At 42.2% G+C, this 11,819-nt stretch overlaps 1 non-coding gene across 1 annotated transcript; it reads right to left on the bottom strand.

Moving 5' to 3' along the window:
- Positions 1-5,386: 5,386 nt before the first annotated feature.
- Positions 5,387-5,494, bottom strand: LOC130977424 (small nucleolar RNA R71). Its single transcript, XR_009085114.1, has one exon. It is a non-coding gene; the product is annotated as a small nucleolar RNA R71 (small nucleolar RNA).
- Positions 5,495-11,819: the final 6,325 nt, after the last annotated feature.

Here is an 11,819-nt window from a genome sequence, read left to right as displayed (position 1 = left end):
TTCACGGACACAAGTTTTCAGAACTTGGTGGCCGAACTAAAAATCAAACAACAATTCACCTCAGTCGAGCACCCGCAAGCCAATGGACAAGCAGAAGCTGCAAATAAAGTCATCTTGGCCGGGTTAAAACGGAGACTCCAAGAAGCCAAAGGGGCATGGGCCGAAGAGATCCCCCAGGTGCTATGGGCATATCGGACAACTCCACACTCTACAACGGGAGAATCGCCATTCCGACTATCTTACGGGATGGAGGCAAGGATTCCTATCGAAATAGAGGAAGGGTCACCCAGAGTCATCTTCTACAGCGAAGAAGGTAACCCGCAGGCACAAAAGGAAGAACTCGACCTCCTCCCCGAGGTCCGAGAAAGAGCCCGGATCCGAGAAGAAGCCTTAAAACGGCGAACGGCCCTCAGATACAATCAGAAAGTAATAAAGTGAAGCTTCTCCATTCACGACCTGATTCTAATCCGAAATGACATCGGAACACAAAAGTCGGGAGAAGGAAAGCTAGCTGCAAATTGGAAAGGACCCTACAAGGTAACGGAAGTCTTAGGGACAGGCTATTACAAAGTATCCGACCTAGAAGGCAATGAGCTGCCCAGGGCCTGGCACGCCTGTAATCTAAGACGGTACTACAGCTAGAAAAACTTAACCCGAGGTGTACTCTTTTTCCCTACAAGGGTTTTTTAATGAGACACCCGGTTAAGTAAGACACCCGACCTAGTCAAGGGTAAAACACTCTGTAAATATTCTTTCTTTTTTTTACTAATCAAATTTCTCTATTTTCTTTTCTTCTTCCTCATGATGAAACAAATCAAAGTACCCCGCCAAGGCGCATTAATTTATGCTCGGCAAAACACAAAAAATCATTTGCCAAAAAGACCGCACAAGGTCGGCAAAGATAAAGCGACGAGGTTCAAATTAATGTGAGAAGTTATAAAGTAACTCTGAAAAGGTTCAAAAAGCCAAATAAAAAGAGATTACAAAAATAACTTAGGCCGACCAACGACAAGGTCCGACCCAACAAAGGGAAGTACTCGAACACCCGAGGTCCGAGGAAAAACCCGGATCCAAGAAAGAAGCCTTAAAGCGGCAAAAGCCAAGATTTCGAAAACGCTTACTAAAAAGTTGCTATACAAAAACAACTAAAAAGTACAAAGTGAAAAAACGAAATCAAAGGAAGAGGCAAAGCCAAGATTTCGAAAACGCTTACTAAAAAGTTGCTATACAAAAACAACTAAAAAGTACAAGCGAAAAAACGAAATCAAAGGAAGAGGCAAAGCAAAGTTTCAAAGCGCTAGCTAAAAAAGTTGTTATCCAAAAACAACTAAAAAAGCATAAAAGCGAAACAAAAAGTCAAAACGCGAATAAAACACCGCATAATAAAGCTAAAAAGTTACTACAAGTAGCTAAAAGCAAAAAGGTGTCCAAAGCGTTCACAGAAACCATCCAAAAGCAAAAGAGCCCACAGCCCGGGCAAAAAACCAAAAAAAAGATTACAGAGGATCAAGGTCCTTTCCGGACTCCACATCAACAGAAGGCTGCGGAGGAAACATAGAAATCGGGACTGCATCAACGGCACCGTCATCCCGGCCTGAAACCCCCACACCAGATCCATCCCCGGCCAAAGGTGAAGTCGGGTCCGCAACCGGAACCTTGGGATCGGACACCGGAACCTCATCCTCATTGGGAGCAGGAACAATCTTTCCCTCCACAACAACGTTATCCGTACTGAATAAGCTCAGATCCAGGTCAGGAGCAAGAACCCGGACCTGAGCCTTCAAATTCTCGAACATAGCATCCATACCCTTAGCCACATGGCCTTCCAGCTCGTAAAAATCATCCTGAGCAGATTGCAACTTCTCCCTTGTCTCCACAAGCTCGGCATATATCCGAGTATAATTCTCCGTCGCCGCCTTCGCCATCTCCTCGGACGCTTTCGCTGCCGCCACAGCCGCGGTAGCTTTAGCTTTCTCCTTCTCCAAAGAGGCCTCCAGCTCCGTAATCCTAGCAGCCTTCAGCTCACTAATCTTCTCGAACTCGGACTGAGCCTTCTCAAGTCGGGAGCTGGTCGCGCCAATGGGGGATTTCTTGAACTCCCGAGCAATAGCAGCATGAAGACTGGCCATCCGAACACAACTCCGCGCCATATATTGAAAATGATGCTCCATAGACACGTCATCAGTAGAGATAAAAGTCTGAGGAAGAATATGCTGTTCAATCCAACCGAGAGCATCGAAATCCTTATCATTAAAACCCGCAAGCTCTTGAGAGGTCTTCTGCTTCTTGGGGGGAGGACCCGAGAACGGGGGAGGAGAAGAGGTAGCAGGCCCGGAGGTCGGAGGATCTTGACTTATAGCTCGGAACTGGGGAGTCAGAATAGTCTTCGACCGAGTCTGAACACCCACAGTAGTCTTCTGCGGAGAAGATCGGGCAGAAGCCTCCACAGCCTCGATATTTCGAGCAGCCACAGATTTCTTCGTCCGACGAAGAAACTTCATGGAATCCGCCTGAGAAGACATCTCTGCAGAAATGAAAAGAAAAGGATTACCACAACAGAAATTCCACCAAAACAAGCAAAACCAAAATACTAAGAAAAGATGAATCTCGAAGAGGTCGGGAACTACCTAACTCGGAACGGAGAAGGCTTGGATCTCCCAACATTTTCTTCGTGTCCAAGTGAGGTGCCCGACCCCATAAACTGCTCACCACACCCACAAAAGCCTGCTCCACCTCATCCAGACTCTCAAAAGTATACTTAGCAGACACTACATTCTCCTACCAACAAAGAGGAAAAGAAGGCTCTCCACTCTCATCTAGAAAGAAAGGTCGGACGTCTCCAGTAGCCCGGACCTTGAAATAAAAATTCTTAAAATCAAGAAAGGACTCATCATAGAGGGTACAAAACTTCCTTCCCTGGTTAGCCCTAAAAGAAACCCAAGATACCTTCCCTCCACCCGACCCCGGCTTCGTCAACACAAACAAATAGGAAAATAAAGCAAGTGAGGGAGAGACGCCCAAAAACTGACACAAAAGTTGAAACAGCTTTAAAAACGCCCAAGAATTCGGATGGAGCTGCGTAGGGGCAAGGTTACAAGACCACAACACCTCGGACTCCAGATCGGTAAAGGGAAGTCGGACATTCAGCTTAGAGAAAAAACAATCATAAGCATAAAAGAAGAGCTTCTCGAAACTATCTAAAGGCGGGAAGCACACTCTCTCCTCGGAATCCGGGGCTACTAGTTCATAATCCCTCTCAGACTCTCTATTCTCACATATGCTACAGTGCCTACGGAACCTAGCCAAATATTCAGAATCTACCACAAAAGGGACTTTTAGGGGAAGAGGGTCTACCCAACCAAGACCACTTGGAATCTTGGTCGACATCGCTTGAAGAACCTTTCGAGACATAAAATTTTTTACCTACAAGGAAGAAATACAACAGCAAAGCAAAAATCACATAGAGAAGACAGCAAAAAACCCATTCAGCAAAACCCAAAAACAAAAACGCCAGAGAACAAAAAAAGAGCCCCCCCATATACAAACAACAACGGCGGCGCCTCTTTTTGGGGCAACCCAGGCATAAAGAAAGAAGAAACAGACAAAGAGCCACACAAAAGAACAGAAAGCATATGTGCACAAAGAAAAGAGACGGGAACAAACCTGGAAGAAAGAAAGAAAATGACGAGCTCCGAAGCAAGGAGAACGAAAACGGCGGCACAGAGGAAACCCCGGAAAAACGCACGGAAAGATTCAGGGAAGAAAAACAAAGAGAAAGAAGAAGCGGTGCTCGAAAAAGAGATGGCGAAAACTTAGAAAAACAGGAAGGAACAGAATAAACAAAGAAAAAGGAAGGGAGCAAATAAATAATGCCTTCACAGAGCCCGAACGGAAATCGAGGAGAAACGGTAAAATGCAATAAATGCAGGAACGGCCATTTTTGAATTTTGAAAAACAACTATGCCCGAGCTCGACCTCCCAAAAAGGACGAACTCGGGCAGGGGCACTGTTCATACCCTGACCGAGCTCCTCCAACTCGGCAAAATCCATGAAAGGTCCGACCTCGTCCCAAGGCCCACGCCTGAGGTCGGACCTCGGACAATAAAGCTAAAGAAAGGCCCATCAAAAGGAACGCAGCCCAAAACCTAAAGGCCGAAAAGGCCTAGGAAAGGCGGTTCCACAAAGATAGAGGTAAAACTCCCAAAAGATAAGATAAGATAAGATAAGAATATCTTATCCAGGGAAGATCACGACCAACTACTATAAATACACTGGAGCACCCAGGTATGGCATTCATTCCACATTCTACACATATCTGCTTGGACCCATGCTAACTTAAGCATCGGAGTGTCATTGCAGGTACAACCACCAACCGCCAACACACCCAGCTCGGGTCCCTGACCCCCACCTCGGGCATCTCCAGACGACCGAGCTACGCGTTTCAGGTAACCCCCGGAACAAAAACCATAACTTTTCAATCATATTTTTTAATCACATTTTTTTTAAAATAATTTTCAATCATATCTTTTTAACTTCTAATTTCAAAATCTTTTTCAAAAATTACTTGATCTCTTTCTCACTCTTGATTTTCGAAAATCAAATTAAAGTTTTTCAAAATGTTTTTAAAATCTTTTTACTTAATTTTCGAAATTTCTTCCCCTCTTCTCACATCCTTCTATTTATGGAGTATCACTCCTCTTCAATGCACAATTCGAACTCTATTTGATTAAAGTTCGAATTCTTCTACCTTTTTCTTCTATTTTTCTTTTCCTCTGACACCTCAAGGAATCTCTATACTGTGACATAGAGGATTCCACATTTTTCTTGTTCTCTTCTCTTTCATATGAGTAGGAACAAAGACAAAGGCATTCTTGTTGAAGCTGACCCTGAACCTAAAAGGACCTTGAAACGAAAGCTAAGAGAAGCTAAGGCACAATTCTCCGTAGAGGACCTAACCGAATTCTTCAAAGAAGAAGAACCCATGGCAGCCGAAAACAACAACAATGCCAACAATGCAAGGAAGGTGCTGGGTGACTTTACTGCACCTACTCCCGACTTCTATGGGAGAAGCATCTCTATCCCTGCCATTGGAGCAAACACCTTTGAGCTTAAGCCTCAATTAGTTTCTCTAATGCAACAGAATTGCAAGTTCCATGGACTTCCATTGGAAGATCCTCATCAGTTTTTAGCTGAATTCTTGCAAATCTGTGACACTGTTAAGACTAATGGGGTTGACCCTTAGGTCTATAGACTTATGCTATTCCCGTTTGCTATAAGAGACAGAGCTAGGACATGGTTGGACTCACAACCTAAAGAAAGCCTGGACTCATGGGAAAAGCTAGTCAATGCCTTCTTGGCAAAGTTCTTTCCACCTCAAAAATTGAGTAAGCTTAGAGTGGAAGTCCAAACCTTCAGACAGAAGGATGGTGAATCCCTCTATGAAGCTTGGGAAAGATACAAGCAATTGATCAGAAAATGTCCTTCTGACATGCTTTCTGAATGGAGCATCATAGGTATTTTCTATGATGGTCTCTCTGAACTATCCAAGATGTCTTTGGATAGCTCTACTGGAGGATCTCTTCATCTGAAGAAGACGCCTACAGAAGCTCAAGAGCTCATTGAAATGGTTGCAAATAACCAATTCATGTACACTTCTGAAAGGAATCCTGTGAACAATGGGACAAATCAGAAGAAAGGAGTTCTTGAGATTGATACTCTGAATGCCATTCTGGCTCAGAACAAGATATTGACTCAACAAGTCAAATTGATTTCTCAAAGTCTGTCTGGAATGCAAAATGCACCAAGCAGTACTAAGGATGCTTCATCTGAAGAAGAAGCCTATGATCTTGAGAACCCTTCAATGGAAGAGGTGAATTACCTAGGAGAACCCTATGGAAACACCTATAATTCTTCATGGAGAAATCATCCAAATTTCTCATGGAAGGATCAACAGAGACCTCAACAAGGTTTCAACAACAATAATGGTGGAAGAAACAGGTTTAGCAATAGTAAGCCTTTTCCATCATCTTCTCAGCCACAGACAGAAAATTCTAAGCAGAACCCCTCTGACTTAGCAACCATGATCTCTGATCTAATCAAAACCACTCAAAGTTTCATGACTGAAACAAGGTCCTCCATTAGGAATTTGGAGGCACAAGTGGGACAACTGAGCAAGAAAATTACTGAACTCCCTCCTAGTACTCTTCCAAGCAATACAGAAGAAAATCCAAAAGGAGAGTGCAAGGCCATCAACATGGCCGAATTTGGAGAGGAAGGAGAGGAAGTGAACGCCACTGAGGAAGACCTCAATGGGCGTGCACTAACCTCCAATGAGTTCCCTAATGAGGAACCATGGGAATCTGAGGCTCAAAATGAGACCATAGAGATTCCATTGGACTTACTTCTGCCTTTCATGAGCTCTGATGAGTATTTCTCCTCTGAAGAGGATGAGTATGTCACTGAAGAGCAAGTTGCTAAATACCTTGGAGCAATCATGAAGCTAAATGACAAGTTATTTGGAAATGAGACTTGGGAGAACAAACCTCCTTTGCTCACCAAAGAACTGGATGACTTGTCTAGGCAGAAATTACCTCAAAAGAGACAAGATCCTGGGAAGTTTTCAATACCTTGTACCATAGGCACCATGACCTTCAAGAAGGCTCTGTGTGACTTAGGGTCAAGTGTAAACCTCATGCCTCTCTCTGTAATGGAGAAGCTAGGGATCTCTGAGGTACAAGCTGCAAGAATCTCACTAGAGATGGCAGACAACTCAAGAAAACAAGCTCATGAACTTGTAGAGGATGTTTTGGTGAAGATTGAAGACCATTACATCCCTGCTGATTTCATAGTCCTAGAGACTGGGAAGTGCATGGATGAATCCATCATCCTTGGCAGACCCTTCCTAGCCACAGCTAAGGCTGTGATTGATGTTGATAGAGGTGAACTGATCATTCAAGTGAATGAAGAATCCTTTGTGTTTAAGGCTCAAGGATATCCCTCTGTCACCATGGAGAGGAAGCATGAAGAGCTCCTCTCAAAACAGAGTCAAACAGAGCCCCCACAGTCAAACTCTAAGTTTGGTGTTGGGAGGCCACAATCAAACTCTAAGTTTGGTGTTGAACCCCCACATTCAAACTCTAAGTTTGGTGTTGGGAGGTTCCAACATTGCTCTGAGCATCTGTGAGGCTCCATGAGAGCCCTCTGTCAAGCTACTGACATTAAAGAAGCGCTTGTTGGGAGGCAACCTAATGTTATATTTTATCTATTTCTCTTTGTTATTTTATGTTTTTTGTAGGTTGATGATCATGAGAAGTCACAAAATCAATTGAAAAAGCAAAAACAGAATGAAAAACAGGAAGAAAAACAACACACATTGGAGGAAGAACCTACTGGCGTTTAAACGCCAGTAAGGTTAGCAGGTGGGCGTTTAACGCCCAGTCTGGCACCATTCTGGGCGTTTAACGCCAGAAAGGGGCACCAGACTGGCGTTAAACGCCAGGAAAGGGCAAGAACCTGGCGTTAAACGCCAGAAATGGGCACCAGCCCGGCGTTTAATGCCAGAATTGGCTCAAAACGTGTTTTTGCATGCCATTTGGTGCAGGGATGACTTTTCCTTGACACCTCAGGATCCCCACCTACCCCACCACCCTCTCTCTTCTTCTTCACCCATTCACCAATCACATCAACACCTCTTCCCCATAAACCCTTCTTCACCCCTTCATTTTCACACAACCTAAACACCACTTCTCCCCCTCTTAGGCCGAACACAAAGCCATTCCCTTCCTCCTCATTTCTTCTTCTTCTACTCTCTTCTTTCTTCTTTTGCTCGAGGACAAGCAAACCTTTTAAGTTTGGTGTGGTAAAAGCATTGCTTTTTGTTTTTCCATAACCATTTATGGCATCCAAGGCCGGAGAAACCTCTAGAAAGAGGAAAGGGAAGGCAAAAGCTTCCACCTCCGAGTCATGGGAGATGGAGATATTCATCTCAAGGGTGCATCAAGACCACTTTTATGAAGTTGTGGCCTTGAAGAAGGTGATCCCCGAGGTCCCTTTCAAACTCAAGAAGGGTCAACTTTGATCAAAGGTTGGACCAAGTCCTCACTGACATTTGTGAAGAGGGCGCTCAATGGAAGAGAGATTCAAGAGGAAAGTCGGTTCAACTGAGAAGGCATGACCTCAAGCCCATCACTAAGAACAGGATGGAGCAAACAAGAGATCCTACTCATCATGAAATCCCTGAGATACCTCAAGGGATGCACTTTCCTCCACAAAACTATTGGGAGCAAATCAACACCTCCCTAGGAGAATAGAGTTCCCACATGGGACAACTAAGGGTGGAGCACCAAGATCACTCCATTCTCCTCCATGAAATTAGAGAAGATCAAAGAATCATGAGAGAGGAGCAACAAAGACAAGGAAGAGACATTGAGAAGCTCAAGCACTCCATAAGACATCCAAGAGGAAGAACAAGCCGCCAACACTAAGGTGGACCCGTTCTTTAATCTCCTTGTTCTATTATTTTCTTGTTTTTCGAAAATTGTGCTTTATGTTATCCATGTTTGTGTCTTATGATCATTAGTGTCTTAGTGTCTATGCCTTAAAGTTATGAATGTCCTATGAATCCATCACCTTTCTTAAATGAAAACTGTTTTTATCACAAAAGAACAAGAAGTACAGGATTTTGAATTCATCTTTAAAACTAGCTTAATTAGTTTGATGTGGTGACAATACTTTTTGTTTTCTGAATGTATGCTTGAACAGTGCATATGTCTTTTGAATTTGTTGTTCATGAATGTTAAAATTGTTGGCTCTTGAAAGAATGATGAAAAAGGAGACATGTTACTGAGGATCTGAAAAATCATAAAAATGATTCTTGAAGCAAGAAAAAGCAGTGAATATAAAAAAAAAGGAGAAAGAGAAAAGGAAAGAAAAAGAAAGAAATAAAGTTGTGATCCAAGGCAAAAAGAGTGTGCTTAAGAACCCTGGACACCTCTAATTGGGGACTCTAGCAAAGCTGAGTTACAATCTGAAAAGGTTCACCCAATTATGTGTCTGTGGCATGTATGTATCTGCTGGTAATACGGGAAGACAGAGTGCTTTGGGCCACGGCCAAGACTCAATAAGTAGCTGTGTTCAAGAATCATCATACTTAACTAGGAGAATCAATAACACTATCTGGATTCTGAGTTCCTAAAGAAGCCAATCATTCTGAATTTCAAAGGATAAAGTGAGATGCCAAAACTGTTCGGAGGCAAAAAGCTACTAGTCCCGCTCATCTAATTTGGAGCTAAGTTTCATTGATAATTTGGAGTCTATAGTATATTCTCTTCTTTTTATCTTATTTGATTTTTAGTTGCTTGAGGGCAAGCAACAATTTAAGTTTGGTGTTGTGATGAGCGGATAATTTGTACGCTTTTTGGCATTGTTTTTAGTATGTTTTTAGTACATTTAGTTGAGTTCTTAGTATATTTTTATTAGTTTTTAGTTAAAATTCACTTTTCTGGACTTTACTATGAGTTTGTGTGTTTTTCTGTGATTTCAGGTATTTTCTGGCTGAAATTGAGGGACCTGAGCAAAAATCTGATTCAGAGACTGAAAAGGACTGCAGATGCTGTTGGATTCTGACCTCCCTGCACTCGAAGTGGATTTTCTGGAGCTACCGAAGCCCAATTGGTGCGCTCTCAACGGCGTTGGAAATTAGACATCCTGGGCTTTCCAGAAATATATGATAGTCCATACTTTGCCCAAGATTTGATGGCCCAAACCGGCGTTCAAAGTCACCTTCAGAATTTCCAGCGTTAAATGCCGGAACTGGTACCAAAATGGGAGTTAAACGCCCAAACTGGCACAAAAGCTGGCGTTTAACTCCAAGAAGAGTCTCTACACGAAAATGCTTCAATTCTCAGCCCAAGCACACACCAAGTGGGCCCGGAAGTGGATTTTTATGTCATTTACTCATCTCTGTACACCCTAGGCTACTAGTTCCCTATAAGTAGGACCTTTTACTATTGTATTTTCATCTTGGTTCTTTTGGTTCCCTCTCTGGGGCCGAAACCAATGATCACTCTTGTTCTTATGTATTTTCAACGGTGGAGTTTCTACACACCATAGATTAAGGTGTGGAGCTCTGCTGTACCTCGAGTATTAATGCAATTACTATTGTTCTTCTATTCAATTCCGCTTGTTCTTGTTCCAAGATATCACTTGTTCTTCAACTTGATGAATGTGATGATCCGTGACTGACAAACCCCAATTTGAGGGTTTATCTTGTATTGAATTTAAAGTATTTTGATAACCTTTTGTCACATTTAGCCTATAAATTAGCATGGTTTTGTTATCTCTCCCGTATTTGTGCTTAAGTGTAAAAACATGCTTTTCAATCCTTATTTTGATGAATTCTAATTTCTCTTTGATTCCATAAGATGCCTTGATGTGGTTGCTAGTAATTACAGGATTGAAATAGGCTAGGCATGGATCAAAGGAAGCAAGGAAGGAAGCATGCAAGTGGAGAGAAGCACAAAAAGCCAAAGAATTAATCTCGGCCAAGCACGCGTACGCGCACAAGGCGCTCGCGCGCACATTACGAAACAGGCCAAGGACGCGCACGCGTACCATGCGCGCACGCGCCAATGATGGCACATGACCTCACTAATGCAGCACGTGCCTGGCGATTTTGGAAGGTTTCAGCAACCAACTTTAGCACCAAAATGCATATAAGAGCCAAGGATTGAAGGGGATTGACATTACATTAACACATTCACACCCATAGACTAATCTAGTAATCATTAGTTAGATAGTTTTAGTTAGAAGTAGTTTTCTAGAGAGAGAATCTCTCACTTCTCTCTAGAATTAGGATTAGGTTTAGGTTAATCTCCTTCCTTAGATCTAGGTTTAATTCATGCTTTGATTTACTTTTCACTTGTTAATTCTTACTCTTCTCTTCTCTCTCTCTCTAGTTATATACTTTAATTCTTGCAATTCTTCATTTTTGTTGTGGATCTAGTGTTATTCTTTTGTTTTCTTTTAATAATGCAATTTGAGGTAATTCATGTGATTGTGATGTTGTTGATTGTTGTTTTGTTAATTCTTTGTAATTGTTAGTTGTTGATTCCTTTTATTCTTACAAATAAGAATGCTTTCTTTCATTACCCTCCAAGTGTTTGATGAAATGCTTGAGAGGATGTTAGAGTAGGATTTTATGTTCTTGGCTTGAGAAGGTAACTTAGGATTTCTTGAGTCACTAGTGTCCAATTGATTGCTAGTTGATAGCCATTAACTCTAGCCTTCATTAATCCAATTAGTGGAAAGCTAGGACTTATGGACTAGGATTGATATAACTCACTTGACTTTCCTTTGTTAATTGATTTAAGGATGACTAAGTGGGATTAATCCTTGCAACTACCATACTTGTGGCTAGTGATAATGATGAAGACCCTTGACAACCAAATCTTGCCAAGACCATTTTGTTAATAAAGTTTTCTTACCATTTACTATTCATGTTTCTCATCTAAAACCCCAAATACAACTCACAACCAATAACAAAACACTTTATTGCAAGTCCTAGGGAGAACGACCCGAGGTTTAAATACTTCGGTTTATAGATTTTAGGGGTTTGTACTTGTGACAAACAAATTTTTGTACGAAAGGATTAGCGATTGGTTTAGAGACTATACTTGCAACGAGATTTTATTTGAGAAATTCTAAACCATCAAAAATCCAATCGTCAGTGACACTCATCATCATTCTCACCTATGAACGTGTGACTGACAACCACCTCCGTTCTACCTTAGATTGGGTGAATATCTCTTGGGTTCTTTAAC

This window comes from Arachis stenosperma, chromosome 4 (assembly GCF_014773155.1).
Source record: "Arachis stenosperma cultivar V10309 chromosome 4, arast.V10309.gnm1.PFL2, whole genome shotgun sequence".
NCBI lineage: Eukaryota > Viridiplantae > Streptophyta > Magnoliopsida > Fabales > Fabaceae > Arachis > Arachis stenosperma.
Note: the sequence above shows the minus strand (reverse complement) of the source record. Positions and strands in the feature narration are given on the sequence as shown.